General features: G+C 40.1%; 1 long non-coding RNA gene across 10 annotated transcripts; it reads right to left on the bottom strand.

The window, feature by feature from the left end:
* Window positions 1-1,014: 1,014 nt before the first annotated feature.
* LOC105747765 (uncharacterized) lies at window positions 1,015-20,919 on the bottom strand. Of its 10 annotated transcripts, none has more exons than XR_007472604.1 (7): window positions 20,001-20,919; window positions 18,806-18,863; window positions 14,819-14,988; window positions 5,959-6,185; window positions 5,776-5,839; window positions 4,313-4,500; window positions 1,015-1,333 (listed from the first exon to the last, which is right to left on the bottom strand). It is a non-coding gene; the product is annotated as an uncharacterized LOC105747765 (long non-coding RNA). The 10 variants fall into 10 exon arrangements; XR_007472603.1 differs by lacking the exon at window positions 5,776-5,839 and having other exon boundaries at window positions 20,001-20,085; window positions 20,772-20,919; XR_007472602.1 differs by lacking the exon at window positions 5,776-5,839 and having other exon boundaries at window positions 18,806-18,868.
* Between the last annotated feature and the right edge of the window lie 110 nt (window positions 20,920-21,029).

The raw sequence follows: 21,029 nt of genomic DNA, 5'->3' as shown, positions 1-21,029 counted from the left end.
ACTTACTTTAACTTAGGAGCTCAGAAGGGTGATGGGAAATCAAAAATATCAGGAAGAATCAGAACACTGAAGAAAAAGAAACTTAAAGGCATATTTATGAGCCCCAGTTAAATATATACAACCTTCAGTCAAAAAATATTTATGAAAGGCATGAATGTTTTAGGAGCTACAAGAGAATCAATCCACAAAGATGAAAGAAGTAACTCACCCAGGGCAGAGAGCACCTCATCAGCCCAGATACAACAGAACAAAACAAAACAAAAAAAAAAACAAAAAAAAAACCCCAGAGAGCTATTTAGCAACAATCTGTTGCAGAAGAATCTCCATTGTGCATTTAGGATGTCATTCATTGCTCCGCTGAGTTCTTGTGTTCAAAGAAATAAGGCAAGGTCTATTTCTCTTTCCTAAATCCCTGGATCCTTGCCTTCTACCCACCCCAACCAAACCCCTACACTAAAAGACAGAAATTGGTAGCTGACTACATTATTGACTCAAATCCCCAAAATTGTACTCCCAAATGCCAAAGGGATGATTTGTACGTACACCTGATGCACCTTGAGAATATAGTGTGCAGTCAATGGGAAGGAGAAGAATTGTGCCTCCCACCTTACAATTCTCTACTTAAAGGCAGTCCTTTTTTCAGAATACTTTTTTATTTTTAATTCAGGAACAAGACACTGAATTTTATCCAGGATCTCAATGCACTTCATGGATGTTATCTAGAGGCCAGTATTAGTTTTGTCTGTTCTTTAGACCCTTCTTGTACACAACAGTTTAAATAATAAATAAAAGCTTAACGTGATATGGAGGGTTTACATTTTGACAGAGATAAAGGTCAAAAACAGAGGTGATATTCATTCCTTTCCATTCCAGGCATTAGTTCTCTGGCTGGGGAATGGCTTGGGAAAGGCCGTAAGAACTTTGGAAGCCCTTGATCCCACCTTTCTGAACCTCCGTCTCTCCCGCTGCATGGGCACTGACTGACTGTACAATCTGAGAGACAACTCTAGGCAGTGATTGTAAGAAAATTTTAATCCCCTGGAAATCAACTCATCAAAAACATGAGTTAATTGAAATTTAGGTTTTGATCTTCCTTTTATTAATAAGTGATAATATTCATTAAAGTATCATTATCTGCTATTATAAACAGATTTCAAAAATGTGTATTGTCCCAAACAGTAGAAAACTTCACAAATGTAAAAGCCAAAATGGGTGACATCGATCAGCCGTGGTCCTCTTCCTGATTCCAGGAAACAGGTTCCTCCATCTCATGGCTCCATCATCTTCAACATGGGGCTCCCCAGGTTAATGGCTCATCTGTGTCTGCACCAGGCTGGTCAACAGGGAAGAGCATGGAAGGGACCATGAGAAATCCTTATGTGCTGGACCAGGAAGTGAGACATATCACTTCTGATCACACTCTGTTGGTTAGAGTTCAGTCACATGACCACACCTTATACAAGGGAAGTTGGGAAATGTAGGCTGTGTGTCCAGGAAGAAGAGGAAACAGGTGAGTTTTATTGCTAGACAGTCTCCATGACAATAGGAAAATAAATTAACATCAGCACAATAACAACAAAATTGCAGTTTCCAGAGTATACCCTGGAGGCTACAGAAGTGAGACCTAGTCTCTAATAACTACATCTTCAGTCCTACACAAGATCTCTGTGTAGAATAAAGATCTTGTAAGCTTTTTTCTTCTCTAAGAAAATTTCATCACCATGATGGGAAAACTCCTAAGAAATGAAAACAAAGATGTATTTTAAGGAAGAAAAAGAGTTTCAGCATCAAGAGTTGAAGGAGAAAAAAAATCATTGAAATATCCCTAATTAGTTTGAAATTTTAATTTACCAAAAGGTACATTCTCATTCAAGCTAGTTAATTGGGGGGTTACCCTAACCAGTTAATAAGCCATGGTTATTAATAGCGATATTGTAGTATTCATTATACTAATGAATTCCTATTTACATATAGTCCACCTGAGATTAAATAGAAGCTGAGGGAAAGGAAGGAAGGAAGAAAGAAAGGAAGGAAGGAAGGAAGGAAGGAAAAGGGAGAGAGAGAGAAAGGAAGTGAGGAGGGAGGAAGGGAGGGAGAGAAAAAAGGAAAGGAAGGGAAAGAAGTAGTTCCCCTCTGTGTCGGTGTTTTCTCCTTCATTTGTTCACTGGACAACTACACTTAGCTTTGAAAATCAGTCTCCCCTGCTCTAATTGCAATGACAAAAAGTAGCTCTGAGTGAAGAAACCCAAAAGTATTTGAAACCAGGTTACAACTCCCCTCAGTAATTTGGTTCTATAAGAAAATATACATGCCAACAAATTATCTTCCACTCCTGCAAGAAGAGATCCAGTTCTTTTGGGAATCTGAATTTATTTCAAGAGTGGGATGGGAAGGAAAGCACTCATTTAACCAGTTTTTAAAACAGATTTCATGACTATAAGCTTGAAAAAAGTCTCTGGCAGAAAAACACCTTAACTCTAATCGAAGCTAAACTGATGTTCTTGATGTTGGAGGGGTGCAGAGTGAAAGACAAATGGGTTGTGCTCCAGTGTCATGCATGTCTGTGAAAAACCAAATACGCATACTAGCCTGTCCCCTTCAATCTGAGCCATCATCCAAGAAATGCAAATACTGAGGCTCAGTATCAACTGATATTGATTAGAGTAAATGAAATAAATGCACTCAAACATCACTAATGGAAATACAATTTGGAAGGTAGTTTTTTTGGAAATTTTGTCAAGGTTAGATGCATTAATATTTTTCAAACCAATGATTGAATTTCTAACCTCATTTCAAAGGAAATGCTCTTAATTTCAGGGGGAAGAAGTCATATATAAGATGTTTGTTGGGCTTCCCTGGTGGCGCAGTGGTTGAGAGTCCGCTTGCCGATGCAGGGGACACGGGTTCGTGCCCCGGTCCGGGAGGATCCCACATGCCGCGGAGCGGCTGGGCCCGTGAGCCATGGCCGCTGAGCCTGCGCGTCCGGAGCCTGTGCTCTGCAACGGGAGAGGCCACAACAGTGAGAGGCCCGCATACCGCAAAAAAAAAAAAAAAAAAAGATGTTTGTTGCAAAGCTATTTATGACAGCAAATGCCAACAATGGGATAGTTTCAATCAATTTGGCATATAGACTATAATGAAGATATTTGAAATTATGCTGTAGTTTTGGTCCTATGCAACTTATTACCCGTCATGAATCAGTAAACTTGTAATTACTGAATATTTAGAGCTCTTAGTGTCAAAGTAATTGAGACCTCAGTCTTTAGCTTTAAGTGAATACTTTAGTTTGTGCTTTCTGAGCGGCTAGAATATTGTATTCCTGTTTCTAGGTTTGGGGCATTTTAATGGCATTACATTTGGGAATGAATGGAAATTGAATGCCAGGATCACTTTGAAAATGACGTCATTTTACAAAAACTTGGAGACAGGCTTAAAAGATAATGTTAAGCGAAAAAGCAGGAAAGGAAAATTGTTGGTAGAGTCTGGTAACAAAAAAATGAAATAGGAATGAACATTTTGAAATAGGAAAAAAATCCTATTTTTTTTTCCACTTTCCTTCATCTTTTCAAAATTTCTTCAAAAAAAATTAACATTTTCTTTGAGAAAAAAGAAAAGATATATTATATGTATAACTTAAAAAAAAAATTACCTCTTAGGTCTATACCTTCCCATATCTTGACTGCAACTCTCAAATTGTAACAATCATGTAGGTTACACGAAGCCTGATATTAGCCAGGCGACTGCAATACCTCCTAAGAAACTGGGCGGGCCTCATTCCCAGAAGCAGTGTGAGCCCTAAGAGGGACGGATGTCCATGTAGCCAATCAAGTGTCTCAGGTCCACAACCACTTCATATGGAGCAAGGATGATGACACTGAACACAAGCAAGAATTCCATTCTTCCTCAACTCTGCAGCTCTCCTTTACCCTGGATCTAGAAATGACTTCTCAGGCTGAGGAAGTATAAGGCGGCAAAAGGACCAGAATCTGCCTCTCCCACTCCTCTTTAAGGTGACTGTACCACCGATAAAAAGACAAGCTATTAGAAGGCAAGCTGAGTCAGGTCTCGTAGCCAGCAATCTCCTTATTGCTCTTGCGGGCAGAATGAGGTTTTGTTTCTCTTTCGGTGACAGCGACACTGAGCCTATCTTGGTCAGGGCCTTCTGCATCATCCTAAAATGACTTTTTTTTCTTTCTCCTGCATTTAATCGTATTCTCTGCCACTAAACTTTTTAAGAAGCGGTGCTTAGATCCTGTTGAGCTGGGCATGAAAGAGCCCCTTTGCTCCCAGGGTTCTGATGGAGGAGACTTACCTTTAAATTGTGAAGAATCTCAAGGATCCCACTTGCCTGTGATCCCACTTTAGCCTTAAGTTCTGTCTCCTCCCCAGAATTCAGATATAGGGTTGGGCTTGAGGAGGTAATGGTGCAAGTTGACCGTGTCACTGGGTACAATGGTATTTCCTGAGAACCAACTTGGGTGTTCGGTAGCGCATTAGCTGCTGGATTAGGACAGTGGAAACATGCTTTAAACAAATTATTCCAATAAGTTACTAACTAATTAACCTGTCCAGAATGCTATAGGAGTGTCTCACAGGGAGACATACCTCAGCCTAAAGCAGTGATTTTTTTCAACCAGGGACAGTTTTACCCTCCAAGGGGACATTAGGCAATGTCTGAAGACATTTTTGGTTGTCACAATTTGGAGGAAGGTGAGGACAGGAACGAGAGTATTACTGACCTTCAGTAGGTAAGAGCTAGCATGCTGCTAAACACTCTACGATGTCAATAGTGTCTAGGTTGAAAAAACCCTGGTAATTTTCAAACTTGCCCAGTTTCTGATTCAGGAGGTATGGGGTGAGGCCTGAGAATTGCATTTCTCATAAGCTCCCAGGTGATGCTACTCTCTGTTGGACCAGGAACCACACTTGGAGAACTCTTGGTCTGCATTTTCAAAGAAGTCATCCCCAGAAAATGACGTGTAAAGGCCTAGCGAGCATTAGCTGAAGAAAAAGGGAAAGATAAGCTTTTGCATGCAGTTTGTCCAAAAACGCAGGAGTAGGAAGTTTTGTCATGTTCAAGTAGCTGAAATAAACAAACATGGGGTTGAATGAAGCTGGAGAGGGAGCCAGAGAGATTGTGCAGGGCTATTGTAGAAGCATGGTCTCTATTCCATTGAAAGCTATGGAAAGGCACTGAAGAGATTTTTAGCAGGGGGTTGGGGAAACTTGACTGGGCAGTTGGGGTGAAGAGTAAAGTAAAATATGTTGCCTGTAGTTTAATATAATAAAAGAGCATGGCCTTTGGAACCAGACAGTCCTGAATTTCAATTCTAGTTAAGCCTCTTTGCTAGTTATATGATCAAGGGCAAATCATTTAACTTTCTGTGAGCCTCTGTTTCCTCTCTGTAAAATGGAACCATTCAGACCTACGTCACTAGATTGTTGTGAGAATAAATGAGATCATGTTTGTAAAAGTGTCTGGCACACAGGAAGGCTCAACAAATGTTAATTCTCTTCCATTAATCATCAACGATGAAAGGATCAGGGTCTCCTCCAGAACCTAATTTGCATCTCAAAAAGCACACAGTAAAGCATGATGTCAACAACACAGGTCTGTCCAAAGAGTGCTTGTATCACCTGTGTGTGCCAAACGTATGTCAGGGCCTGCTGCTGGCAAGTTTAAGGGCAAATTAGGCAACCACCAACCCACGCAAAAAGGCTGCAAAGCTAATGCTAGGTTTGCAGATACCATCACAGAACTCAGGCCAAAATTACCTAATTTATTGACGTTTGCATACTTCCAGAGGCTCTTTTACCAGGTCCCTTATTGTTTTGTAGCCTGACAATGGGAAGGAGAAACAGTGCTTAAAACCACAATAAATAATAATAATACTTAGCACTTAAATAACCTCCGCCATCTTCAAAGCCATTCACAAACACTCACAAATTAAGACTCACCCAGTCCCAGCCTTGGGAAAGTATCATTATCTTGGTTTCTTCCATACAGCACAGAGGATGAGCCAGTAGAGTTGTCCAAATTCTGGCCACTTGGCTTGAGAATCAGCTGCTTTAATTCAATCCAGGCATCACTAGTGGGCCCGTTCTAGAAGAATCTGGGCATTTCTTTGGATCATAGAGTAGTACAGAATATTTGATGAGAAGAGTAATTCCACTTTCCAAGAATCCTTTAAAATAATAAATAAAGAAGGTAGAGGAAATGCTTGGAGGAGATGCGTAGGTTTATGGCATAGATTGTGGTATGGTTTAACTTCATCAAGTTGTAAACATGTGTAGCTTTTTGTATGTCAATCACACACTCAGTGAAGTGATTTTAGATAAAAGAAAAAATCCCTTGTGAATCTAATTTTGCACAGAAGTACCCAGCACAATCTGAATTAGACTTAACTGGAAGGTTGGCTTTTTGGCCAACAAAGTGCTGTCTCTGAATCCCCAACTCTCTTACTCTACCATCTCCCAGAAAACTGAGTGAATGTCAGGATTTTTGCATGTGTTTGATAATTATATAATTAATAATGATAATATCTCAAAGTTTCCTCATCTGTAAACTAGAGATAATGGACCACAGGGTTCTTGTGAGGACAAAGTATGAAGAATGCCAGGGTGGCAATCAACACAAGAAAGCTTTCCTTATCATTGTTGTGGTTGATACCATTGCCATTATATTTTTATTATTTTCCATATATTTCCCATATGCTGTGTCTTACAGGGTTCATCACAGTCCTCTTGTAAAGGTAAGCAGGTAATATTACCCTCTGTGGAAATGTGGGCTCAGAGAGAGAAAACAGACTCACCTAAAACCACAGAGCTCATCACTGTCAGAAGAGGGAGGAGCCCACGTGCTGTCTTTATATCATCCCTGCTTCATTCATAATTCCTCTCTTCTTTCTTCTGTGCTAAGCACTCCATTCCATTTTCTCCTTCAAATCCTCCACCCACAATATTTAATCTCACTTTTACAGGAAGCTCAGCATCTGAGAAGTTAAGTAAGATGTACAAGGTAGCGCTAATGTGGACCTTAGGATCTGGGTCCAGGTCTATCTGGCCCTAAAACCTGAGCACTTAATCAGTGCAATAGACCAGAAAACATAATCTACAGAAAAAGACTTTTTAAGTCTAGCATGTTTGCATTCTCTCCCTCTACACATTCCAGGCAAAGAATGGCATCTCTTATTTTTGCCCCCGTAACTCCACAGCAACTCTAGACATTTATTGAGCTCCTATTATGTGCCATACACTGTACCCAAGGTCTATGGAATATCTTCAAGGATCTTGTACTCAAGAAGCTTCATGTCCAGTGGAAAAGGTGAGCATCAGCTCTTACCATTGCTTCTCAGAACCAAGATTCAGAAAGGATCATTCAAAATGGCCATGGCTACAATTCTGGATCTCGGAAATGCCAACCATCCCCACCTTCACCCCTACTCCTGTGCTACCAAGGGCATGATGATTTAGAAACAGAATCAGCCAACTGCATAAGACGGTCCTCATTTGTCTCAAGGTATAAGGTATTTGTTCTCAAGGAAGTCCTGTATGCTTATTTCAAAGTGGATTATGTTTTCTAGTCTATTGCACTAAGTGCTCAGGCTTTAGGGCCAGATAGACCTGGACCCAGATCCTAAGGTCCACATTAGCGCTACCTTGTACATCTTACTTAACTTCTTAGATGCTGAGCTTCCTGTAAAAGAGAGATTAAATATTGTGGGTGGAGGATTTGAAAGAGAAAATGGAATGGAGTGCTTAGCACAAAACTGGGCACATGGTAGGTCTCCATACATAGCAGCTATTGTCATTACTGTTACATTATTGTGCTATTGTTGTTATTATTAAACCTCTATTCTTTACACAAAAATTGTATTAAATCCGAATGCAAAGTTTGGCAATGATGCTGCTAATATCTCTCCTATAGATAATCTTAGTGCAAACTCACTGGTTATCAATGAAGTCCTTGAAAATAATACAACTATCCATGATATAGTTGCAGAGATTAAATTTTTTTAATTCTTTGTGCTTTTTGGCAGAACTGCAAAGCTCAGAAATAAGGAGCCAACTCAAAGGAACGGAGTTGTTAGAATGAGAGAGAGTGGAAATCCCAGCTCTGCACCTTACTAGTTGTGTGATCTTGGGGAACTCAACTCTTTAAAGACTCTGTTTTCTCTTTTGTAAAATGGGGACAATAAGATCAACTTCCCTGGGTTATTGAAGAGCTAATAAAATAATGTGTGGCATTTTACAAATCCTAATAAAATACCTATGATTAGGTTTTTACTGTTCTTAAAACATGGATGGCTTTAGGTAAAAAGACACTGGAGAATAAATTAATAACTATTTTATAAATATAGTTATATTGTAGATAAACTCTTTTAAAATAGATAGACAATTGCTGATGGAAAAAATAATGGAAGGGCTGCTTGTAGCAAAAGGGTGGAAAGGAATGCATCATAATCATTAAATGCCTTTTGTGTGCCATACAAATAGCATGATATTAATTGCATGATATTAATTGCATGATATTAATTGCATGATATTAATAGCATGATATTAATTGCATGATATTAATTGCATTAATTGATTAATAGATCTAGACAGAACTGGGTTCAAATCTTAGTTCTCCTGTTTCTTGGCTGTGCAGCTTTAGATGGTTACTTAATCTCTCTGAGCTTCCTGATCTATAAATGAGATAACCAATATCATCTACCTCATAATGTTTTGGTGAAAACTTAGGGCATGAAAAGTACTTACACTGTACCTGAGAAATATCAGGCACTACATAAATGTCCCCTTTATTTTGACTCTTATACAAAAAAGAGGAAAAACAACCTAGTTAAAGTTCTCTATGTCTTTTAAGGGGTAGAATACATTTGTCTCAGGCAGAGCAGCAGTTACAAGAGTAACATCTGAAGATGCTACACTAAGTGAGAGAAGCAGAGGCATGGAATTGAAATCCTCAGTGCCTTTATATCAGAGAACTGCAACAAAGAAAGCAGAATCAAGGCTGGGTCCAACATGAGGGTAGCAAGACACTATACTGCCTGAAATGTCACTGCAAGCAGGGTGATCTTATATCCCAGTCTGCCCAGGCATTACAGTTATCTTTTGATACATAACCAAGCACCCCAAATTTATGTCTTAAAAGAGCATAATTTTGTTCAAGCATTTGCAATCTTGGCAGGGCTCTGCAAAAAGAAAGGAAGGAAGAGGAAGGAGGGAAGGGAGAAAGGAAGGGAGGAAGGAAGGAAGGAAATAAGAAGGAGAGAGAGAGGAAGGGAGGAAGGAAGAGAAAGAGAGAGAGGGAGAAAAAAAGAAAAGGGAGGAAGTGAGATAGGGAATAGACGATCGGTTGAAAGATAGAGATAGATAGATGATAGACAGATAGGTGATAGGTAAATAGGTAGATAGATAATTGAAAAGTTACAGAAGGGCAGAATTGGCTTGAACTCAAGAAGAAATTCTGAGGACTACCCCAACTTTGGTGGGCTCCAAAGGAAAGAATTCCTCTAGGGACCAGAGGTTGAATAGTGACCTCTGACATCCCTTCCAGCTCTCAGATTCTGTGACCCTCTCCAAAGAACAGACGTGGTGGTGATTAACATTCCCTTTTTCCCAAGATGGGTGGTGCACGCTTTCATCTTCCAATGTTTATAAATGCCTTTGAAGGTGGAATGTGTCACATACATACTAAGAGCTATTATTAATATGGTGCCCAAACACCTCTCTCCACGATAGTCAAAGAACAAAGCATTAGGGGTGCAAGTAAGCATGTGTGTGCACACACTCCAATTGAGGAATGTTCTTTATTCTCACCCTGCCTTGGGAGAGGCAGGATATTTCACAGAGGCCAGAGATGGAGCAGAATCAGGGACATGCAAGTGTCGAAAGAGAGAATTCGATGACAAGCTTGGAACATAATTGATCAATGCAGTTATCAATGCAGTTTTTATTTCTCCTATTTGCTATAAGACATGAGCTAAGCACAATAGAAAATGTAAAAATGTCATGGATACAAGGTCCTGCACTGGAGGACAGAGACATTGAGTCAGTATCTTCTGAAGTCTACTCTCAGAAGATAGACTTAAAGGCCAGTAGACCAAGTCCCAAATGCAGATAACCCACCAGGACTGAGCAAGGAGAGATCTTGTTTATAGAACACCAGGGGTAGGTCATCTAAAATTTTTGCTGCAATTGCAGAGGTCATGTTTCTAAAACATTTTTGTTCATGAATACTTTAATCCCATGAAAGTTATTAACCCCCTTCCCAGAAAAATACACATGCAAATGAAATCTTGCATGAAGTATGTGTGGAATTCACAAATTTCCAAAAGCTCTGTCTTCCCTGGGCCCTTTTCTGTAGGTCTTGTGTAGCTGTATACTCTAAATTTTGAAATTATCTAACTCTGATCAGATTCAAAGCAGACAACAGATCTCCACCTCCGGATTCTGGGCATCCAGCTCAGTGCCCGGCAAGTCATGCACCTAAGATAAGTGCTTGTTTAATAGATAAACACGGAATTAAAGTATTTAAAAGAACAAGGAATCCTCCTTTAGCTGTATCTCTAAGGGTCTTTTTTATTTGTTTTATTTTTGGGTTGTTTTTTAATACTTCTCAGGCATTTGACCACCATAGGTTAGCAAGCCAAGAACAAATAAATGAATAAGTGAATCACCCAGAATTATTTCAAGAACAAAGAAAGGTTGAAACATTTGCTCTCTTACCCCCAACACAGGATGCAAACTCTGTCTTGAAGAGCTCTAAGGAACTATGTGTAAACTGCAAAATTCACACCTAACATGGCAAAATTGAAGAAGTCTGTTTTCAGAAATCCCAGAAAAATAGCAAAGCAGAACAAGTCAAGCCCTTGATCTATCTGAGCAGAATCAGCCACGGTAGACTTCTTAAACTTTCAAAGGTTCCTCCATCGTGAAGAAATGGGAGTAGGTTGCGCTTAAATTCACCACCAGCTGTAAATGTTGCCAGGATAAACCCTTCAACAAGACAAGCGCCCCTGGCAACCATTCACTGGAAGAAATGGATCCTATCACTCAAGCAAGGTCCTCATTTACAAAAGTCAAGATGGCCAGAGAAAGAGAGGCAAAGACGAGAGAGAGTAAACGATTGAGGGTAGCAGGGCGAGAGGGACAGAGGAAGCCTTCAGGTCAAGTCTTCCGGCTTCCTCTCTTTCTAAAGTAGTCATCCGCTTTCAAGAGGTAAATAAAATAACACCATATGGGTATGACATTATGCAAATGAGAAGTCGGAGAGAAGACACCCTAATAGCTACTGAGAGCCAGATACCCAGATGGGAAGCTGTGCGGTGTCTCATCTCCGGGGGCCCTCACTCCGTGCCCAGCACCTTTGCATGCTGGTCCAGGACTTCAAGCCTTGAGGGCTTCCAACTTCCGGCCACCTTGAGGGGCTTTTTAGTAAAGTGCCACGAAGATAAAATTAGAAACCGGGCTTCCTTTTTTTTCCCGTCACTCTATTAGTTACACATAAATCAGCATCAACTGAGAAACACGCCCTCCCAATTTTCAATGACAGACACAAGAGTAGGCTGGGTTTTAGCCACTACCTCCAGGCTGCCTCTCAGATCCTCTCCACCTGCCACCCCCAAAACAAAAGAAAACCATGCCCCTCACCCCAGCATTCTCACCATTTCATCTGTTCCCTCTTCTTTCTAAATGTGTGACCCGTGGAAAATAGCTCAACTTCTTTGACCCTCATCTGTGAAATGAGAATTAAAAAAATCTCTCCACTACAGGTACACAAAAAAGATGATCAACATCGCTAATCATCAGAGAAATGCAAATCAAAACCACAATGCGATATCGCCTCACACCTGTCAGAATGGCTATCATCAAAAAGAACACAAATAACAAATTGTTGGTGAGGAAGTGGAGAAAAGGGAACCCTTGTGCACTGTTGATGGGAATGTAAATTGGTGCATCCACTGTGGAAAACATTATGGAGGTTTCTCAAAAAACTGAAAATAGAACAACCCAGCAATTCCACTCCTGGGTATGTATCTGAAAAAAACAAAAACACTAATTGAAAAGATACATGCACCCCAATATTCATAGCAGCATTATTTATAATTGCCAAGATATGGAAGCAATATAAGTGTCCATCAACAGAAGAACGGATAAAGATGTAGTGTATATATACAGTGGAATGCTATTCAACCATAAAAAGAATGAAAATTTGCCATTTGCAACTTGGATGGACTTGGAGAGTATTATGCTAAGTGAAATAAATCAGAGAAAGACAAATGCTGTATGATATCACTTATACGTGGAAGCTAAATAATACAACAAACTAGTGAATATAAGAAAAAAGAAGCAGACTCACAGATATAGAGAAGAAACTAGTGGTTACCAGTGGGGAGAGGGAAGGGGTGAGGGGCAAGATAGGGGTAGGGAATTAAGAGGTACAAACTATTATGTATAAAATAAGCTACAAGTACAACATGGAGAATATAGTCAATATTTTATAGTGACTATAAATGGTGTATAACCTTTAAAAATTGTGAATCACTGTATTGTACACCTGTAACTTATATAATACTGTATAGCAACTATACTTCAATAAAAGAAAAATATTCTTAAAAAGGCTGTCCACCTGCAGAGTTGCCCTTATAACTGGGTGAGGTTTGGCAGCAAGCTGGTCACCAACTGCTTAGTGAAGATTGTTGTATGCAAATCATCATGAGTCCAGTTGGTTTATAACCCCAAATTCAGCCTCAAATATGATCCCCAAGGGCAAGGTCTTGTCACTCACTATAGGGGCTTTCAGTCTTGCAGGTGATCAAAAAATGCTGCAGATGCCAGAGATGGGAATAAAAGATTCATTGATCCTTTTCTTTCCTCAAGGCTGCTTTTTGTGCCATTTATGTTTATTGAGAGAAGAAAATGAGGGCAGAAGTTTCATAAGAGTTGTTTTTTTGTTGGTCATTTTGTTGTTTTTTTCGTAAGGGTCAAGGCTTTGTTCATTTGTATGTGATTTACATTTGCTTTTTGGAGACCGTAATTTTGTTAAGTTAGCCTGAGATGGAGCAGGGTGAATCATGGAACCCGCAGCATCTATGCAAAGCCTGCCTCTGACAGGTGAGGTCTGCAGGACGTCCTGCTCAGCTTCCTCAAGTGTGACCACACTCAGGAGATGCTCCTTTGTGAATGTTACTAGATGAATGTTATTGTTCTGCTGTAAAGTTTAGAAGTGTATTTTAAATAATTATTGATAAGTATTGATACCTGTTTTCCATTTAATGTAGAAAGAGCGACTTTTCTTCTGTCATATTTCTATTTAGGTTTTTAAAAAGTTACTCTAAAGAAAATATAAAATGAACAGTAATACAGATGGTATCCAACTGAGTCAAAAATCTTGAACTGGTTCTCCAATGATAATTTGTATTTGAGAAACCATGGGTGAGTAGAGAAAACTTTGAAGAAAAGAAAAGCTATCTGGGCTCCAGTTCTAGCTCTAGTGATTTTTCTGTGAAAATGTAGGCATACCATATTACATCTCAGTTCACAGATTTTCCAGTCAGTGACAGTGAGGATGATGCTACATGATGGGAGATAACTTCTTCTCTCTCCTTCATTCCACTCATGAAAAGCATCCTTATTCTTTAAGAGTTACCCTACCCAACGACTCTTTGTTCAAAAAATGTATTAACTAACTTATTGTGGTGATCATTTTGTAATGTACACATATATCAAACCATTATACCTTAAAATTATGCAATGTTATATCTCAATTTTATCTCAGTACAGCTGGAAAATAATTGTTTAAATATTTTAAAATACACACACACACACACACACACACACACAGTAAGGGGTTGAATGACGATATGAAAGACTTGCTTTTCCAAGAAAAGCATACCATCAAGTTTCCAGAAAAGAGGAATTTGTTGGAAACCCATCACCCTCTCTTGTAACATCAGTCTCGATCAGAACAATATCAGTTTTTATCGAGGAGCTGCCATTTAGAGCAGAGATCTGTAAACTACAGCCCATGGGCCACATCTGGCCAACCACCTGTTTTTGTAAGCAAATTGTTATTGGAACACAGCTACATTTGTTCAGTTACATATTTTCTATGAGTGCTTTCATGCTACAATGGCTGAAGCCTGACTCAACTAATACAATAGACAATATAACTGGCTTGCAAGGCAGGAATCAGTCACCTCCAGCCTGTGAATTCCTCCTAATAAAGAAGAAAGCTGAAGGGTCAGTAACGAGGGGTAGTTTATTCGGTGCACGCCTCCTCATTTTGCCTGTTTGACATTCATGAACCAATGCGGTCAGAGAGAATATTACAGCTGGTATGGGAGCAAGATATATCATAGGACCTACCCCCATTCATCAGAAAATAAATCCCCACTTGTAAATGTTTTCCTAATTCCATCAAGATCACAAAAGATTACTAATACTACAAACCAATGTTATTAAAATGATATTTAACTCAGTAAATTGCATGAATGATCAGTAATGCTGAAAACCAATATCTTAAGCCCTCAAAGGACCTGCAGTTTGACTTCTGAGTCTAAAAGAGGCATTAAGTCTACGCTTAACAGCCAGTGAACCCAGGGAGGGGATGAGAAGGTAAGGAAACTGGAGATTCGTGAATAAGACTCTGAGTAAGTGAAAAAGAAGACTCTTTGACTCTTCTTAAGTCTTTGAGGTTGCACTCATTGGGAAATTGCATTATTGGTCAAGAGATATTCACTCTCCTTGCTCCAACACCATGGACAGGGCATAATTCCCAGCCTCCATGACTGGGCTTGGCCATGTGACTTACTTTGGCCAGTGGGCTGCAGGTGGGAAACGATAGGAGGTCAGTTTCAAGCTTTGTGTATTTCTAATCTATCTCTCCCACTCCTGTATTCTCCGTGAGAAGTGGATGTCCAAGTGTCTGCTGCTGCTTCAGCCTGGGTCCAGGAATGAGAGCCACGTAGAGTACTTCTGAACCTGAAGTGCAGACAAGACCCAGTCCACAGACCGAACCTGACCAGCAGGCCCATAAGCAAGAAGTAAATCTAGTAGTGAGAGGCCACTGATATTGGGGGTTATTTGATGCTACAGTAAATCTGACTAACACAGGTCACTTCTTTGCCAATGAGGCTGTGGAAATGGTACGTTTATTATCAAATTTGTAAATTAAACACTTATGAAAGCTTGAACAGTAACTAAATGCCCATTATTTCATTTTGCACATAAGGAAGCTGAGATCGGAGAGTGAGTTGCCCAAAGGCTCTAACAAGTCAGTGGCAGAGCAAAGAGAACAGGATTCCTGCCTTGTAATACCTAATTCTTACCCTGGAAGTTTGAGGATCTGAAAGATCTGGTTTAAAACCCCACCTCTGCAAAGAACTAGTGCATGCCCTTGAGAAAATCATTAAATCTCTCTAAGGCTTGGGTTTTCCATCTGTTATATGGAGATAACACTACTACTACTTCAAAAGATAGCTCTAGAATTAAATTAACACAGATAAAGAACATGGTACAACATGTGGGACAATGAAAGCATGCAATAAATATTAGCCATTAATATCATTATTATTATTACTGGATCCCCAAAAGATGGTCATTTGGCCTACTTTTTGAAAATCAACTTTATTGGGGAAAAGTATGCATGCAATAAAATGTACCCCTGTTAAGTACATGGTACAGTTTGGTGAGTTTTAGCAAATTTATACATTCATGCTATCACCATCACTATCACGATATAAAACGTGTCCATGACACTAGAAAGTTCCTTTCTAACCGTTTAAAGTCCATCTGTCCCAGCCCCAGTCCCAGGCAACCGCTAGTCTGCTTTCCACTAATTTGGGATGTCATTATAAATGATTGTTTCCTGTTCTAGACTTTTATGTAAATGGAATACTGGTATATGTGTTTTGTGTCTGAATTCCTCTCCTCAACGTATGTTGAGATTCTTTCATGTTGTCGAGAATATCAATAGTTTATTCTTTTTTATCGTGAGTAATATTTACCATTGCACGGGTATATTACCATTTCTTTATCCATTCACTTGTTAACAGGCAGTTGGCTTGTTGTTCCATTTGGGGGCTATAATGAATAAAGCCGCCCTGAACATTTGTGTACAAGTCTTTTTGTGGACACATGTTTTAATTTCTCTTGGATAAATATCTAGGAATAGGATGGCTGATTGATGATATGTGAGTGTTGATCTTTATAAGAAATTGTCAAAGACCCCTTCAAAGTGATGATAGTATTTCATGCTTTCACCAGCAAGGCGCAATAACTCCAGTTGCTCACATCCTCACTGATACTTGATATGGTCAGTCTTTTTAATCCCAGCCACTTTAATAAGTACATTGGTAACTTTTTATGGTTTAAGTTTGCATTTCTCTGATGACAAATTAGGTAGTGTATCTTTTCTGATATTTATTTGCCATCATTATATCTTTTGTGAAGTGTCGGTTCAAAACTTCTACCCATGGAGAGAAAAGGGCAGGTACTTTATAATTATTATTGAGTTGTAAGAGTTCTTTATATATTCTCGCTATATATAGTTCTTTATATATATTCATATATATATGGCAAAGGGCTTTTGTTTGATTTTTTATATATATTTTACTTTTATATATATTTATTTTTATGTATATTTATTTTATATATATTTTATTATATAATGTATGCCATATATATATATATATAAAAAGAAAAGAATATTTTTCTCCAATCTGTACATCCAGCCTATTTTAAACATACTAAGGAAATGTCATTCTCCTCCAAGACAATTCTGAAGTTTGATGGCTCTATGTATTAGGAATCTTGGGCTTATGTAGAAAAAAGACCATTTCTTTATAGCAAGGATTGACAGACTACAGGCAAGGGCCAAACCTGGCCCACAGCTTGTTTTTGTGAATAAAGTTTTATTGAAACACAGCTATACTCATTCGTTTACATATTGACCGTGTCTGCTTTTGTGCTACAAAGGCAGGTTGAATAGTTGCAACAGAGACCACAGGGCTTTAAAGCCTAAAGTATTTGCTATCAGTCCCTTTACTGAAAAAGCTGGTCAACTGTTATTTTATAGCATTGGCCTGTTTGTTCTAATGCAGCTTTTGGATAACAGAAAAGAAATCTGTCACCTCCTTCAAGGATTTAAGACAACTTTTCTGTCTCCCCTTCTTTTCTTCAGGCTTAATAAATATCTCTCACCTTTTCCCAAAATAGGTTTTCAAGCACCAACATCATCTTTGCCTTCCTTCAGCTTGTCAGTTCCTATTAAATTGCCAACCCCAAAGCTATCATAGTCTTCCTTGTGATCAAATCATTACAGGAAATGGGAAAACCATCTACTCCTTTAACTTGGACTACACAGGTTTTTAACAACCTCAACCTATGGCTTCAATTAGAAATGTGGTCAGTTATAACCCCAAGTGTTATTCTACTGAGAGAGATCTCCCCCAAGATTCTTTACTCATTCGCCCATCAGTTCATTCAACAGACATGTGAAGTGACTCTTGTGTTCCATGCATTGTATAAATGGTTATTTAAATCCAGATGCAAGATGCTGGATTCATACCTGTTCAATTCTATGAACTATGACTCGCATTCCAGCATGTCATCTATGGCGTGGGCTATTGTTAAGATTATCTGTTATTCTGCAACAAACTGCTCTAAATGCAATGTGTAAATAAAACGGTAACAATTTACATAGTTCATGAATATGCAATTTGGACCAAACTCAACAGAGAAGGCTCATCTGTTCTATGTGGCATCGAGTAGGGTCCTCAGGCACCTCTCTCTCCACGTGGTCTCTCCAGCATGGCCAGGGTAGCCATCCAAAAGCCATGTCCTAAGAGACAGCCAGATTGAAGCTGCATCACTGTTTCTAGCCTAGTGTTATAAATGACTTAAGGTCGCTTCTCTCACATTTTATTTGTCAAGGTGGCCATAAATTCCTGCCCCATTTCAAGCCAGAGGGAGAACTAGACTTCACCTCTTGATGGCATGTGAAAGAAGATGTAGACAGGTCTTAAAACTGCCACAGCTACCATCACTCTAATTGGAATGATGGTTCTCAAACCGGGGCCATAAGGAGCTCTGAGAGTCCACGAACTGAATTGAGTTTCTCCACTGTAAGGACAGAACGTTAACATCTATTCTCCTAACCATCCCTCTCAAGAAGTAAATATTTATTTCTGTGGATCTGCGTCCACTTAGGAGGCTCAGAAGCAAAAAAACAAAGCATTCCACTGGCCTGTGTAAAACAGGCTCTTTCAAGTTACTTTTCTCCAGTCTGGAATCTGTGGCCTGGAGCTCAGCCTCAGGAAGACGACCTTGATGTCTTTATGGTTAAATTCAAAGAGGAGAATAAATGTTCCTGCTCTCCTTGGGCCTCTGAAAGATGCCGTGAAATTTTGCCGATGTAACTGGATAAAAGGAGCTCTTTATAATACGTAAATTTTGCCAGCACTGTCTCCTTAGACATCTTTTCAGGCTGGCAGAGAGGTAATGCATCCTGAGTGCATTTAAAGTGAACTGGGCTTTTCTATTTTTAACTAGCATTATTTTTTTAAATGTTAAATATGAATCCTATTACATTACTCAAGGAAAGGTGGATGGAAGTTTGAAATAGACCCCAGAATTGTTAACTTAGAAGCAGTGAGCGTGCTAAGGAGTAGAGGCACGTGAATTTTGAAATTAATATCCCAGCTCCAATGACATCAGTATGAAACCTGAGGAAATCATGTAACCTCTTTGTGCCTCGGTTTCCCCACTGGTCAAGTAGGAAGAAGCCAATGATAAATACCAATGTTCCAAGTGACTTTCAATAAATGTGGAGGGCAGAAATGCTTCGGGATTAACTTCTACCCTCCGGGCCCCAACAAGGAAAAAGAAAGTGCAAATTAGAGCAAACGTGGGACTTAGAACTAAAAATTCTGCTTCCAAATAGCTTTATGTAACCTCTCTGAGCCTCTGTTTCCTCATCTATAAACTGCAGGTGGCCATCCTTGTATGGCCCATATCCCAAGGCTACTGGGCTAATCAGATGAGATAATGCATGCAAAAGAGCACCATAAACCGTAATAGCCTCTGCATCTGCATCTGTCAATGGCAGTGTTAGAAAAAAAAAAAATGTGCGAGTTGATCAGGTTCTAAGGTAATAATATTGAGAAAGTGGGAAGAAAGGGCAGGAGTTGGAACTCAGCTGAGCTCTCGCCTTTTGGTCTGAAGCGATAAAACAAAATATCTGGAGCATGCAGTGATGTGATTACTGGACATGTATTCTACAAGACAGCAGAAAGGGGAGAGGAGGAAGGGTAGGGTTAACTCGCTCGGATGGAGGACCAGCTCTATCCATACCAGGCAATGGTATGAATCCCGTTGCCTGGTTCGGATCCTGAATACAGCACTTCTAAGCTGCAAGACCTTGGCAAGATAATTAAACATTCTGTGGGGCTTCCCTGGTGGCGCAGTGGTTGAGAGTCTGCCTGCCGATGCGGGGGATGCGGGTTCGTGCCCCGGTCCAGGAGGATCCCACATGCCGCGGAGCGGCTGGGCCCGTGAGCCATGGCCGCTGAGCCTGCGCGTCCGGAGCCTGTGCTCCGCAACGGGAGAGGCCACAGCAGTGAGAGGCCCGTGTGCCGCAAAAAAAAAAAAAAAAAACCATTCTGTGCCTCAGTGTTTTCATCTGCAGAATTGGGTTAATAATTGTGCCTCTCCATGGAGTTGTCGTGAAGATTATATTAGTTACTGCAAGTGCTTAGAACTTGAGTGCTTCCGATGAATACTCAGTATATGTTATATTTATTCATTCATTTATTCCACTCCATTAACACATATCTATTGAGTGTTCAATCTGTGCCAATCCCTGTTTTAGGAACTGGGCGTATAGTCATGAGTAAAACAAAATCCCTGCCCTCAAGTAGCTTGGAGTGTGTTCTAGAGCATTTCCAGAAAGACAACAGATGAATTCTTATACAGGATGTCAGTTCAGGGCTCACCTGGCAGTCCAGTGGTTAAGACTTCACCTTCCAGTGCAGGGAGTTCGGGTTTGATCCCTGGTCGGGGAGCTAAGATCCCACATGCCTCGTGACCAAAAACACCAAAACATAAAACAGAAGCAATATTGTAATAAATTCAATAAAGACTTTAAAAATGGTCCAATCAAAAAAATCTTTAAAAAAATGTATGTTAGTTCATGATAAATACGATGGATAAAAGTAAGATGGGGTACAGGGGATATGAGATTAAGGGGTTGCAATTTCAGGTAGAGTGGCCAAGGAGACTTCCTTGATCTCTGATATATTGAACATGTAGGCACAGGTACGGTGGGCTGCCCAGATACACCTCAGGATGTAGGCACTCATCCCGCCTACTACCAGGACCTCTAGCTGCTGCTGCAAGACTCAGTCAAAGAGAGCTTTCATCCCAGACCATTTCTCAGAAGGCAGCCTGCATCTATGACCGGCCAACATGGAAGTACAAAAGCCTAACCATTTGTCCTCAGCTGGGACAACTCTGAAGGGCCATCCCAGCTCCCTGTGGGATTGCTGGACATCTCCATTGAAACTGCATCATGGTACAGCTTCTCCCTCTGCCCAGTCTAGCATCCCTCCCCATGTTGTCGTTGTTTCTGAGCTCACTCCCCAGTTAGCCTCCTCCACACAACCCTCAGAGACCTAGACTCTCTTTCCCAGGAAATCCGACCTATGACGAAAGCTAAGTAACTCGTACAATATCTTTCAGCGTGAAGCGGTGGAGCAAGGATTTACCCCGGGGCTGCCTGCCTCTGTGGTTTGGGGCCTCTCCTGTTGTTATCAGCGGTGGTGCACATTCCATTCTGTTCCAGCCAGTGAGGCAGCAGGAAACTTGGAATTTCTTGGAATTTCTGAGCAACCCAGAGCACGAGGGTGGGTGTAGCTGTGGATAAGAAAAGGAGAGGAGGTGTTAATTTCAAGAGCAGAAGACATTAAATTGAAACCCAATGACGATGAAAATGCACCAACACATTTTGAAAAGAAACTTGTGAT

The sequence above is a fragment of the Orcinus orca genome, chromosome 17 (assembly GCF_937001465.1).
Source record: "Orcinus orca chromosome 17, mOrcOrc1.1, whole genome shotgun sequence".
In the NCBI taxonomy this organism is placed as follows: Eukaryota; Metazoa; Chordata; class Mammalia; order Artiodactyla; family Delphinidae; genus Orcinus; species Orcinus orca.
The sequence above is the reverse complement of the archived record's forward strand: the minus strand, read 5'-3'. Positions and strand labels throughout refer to the sequence as shown.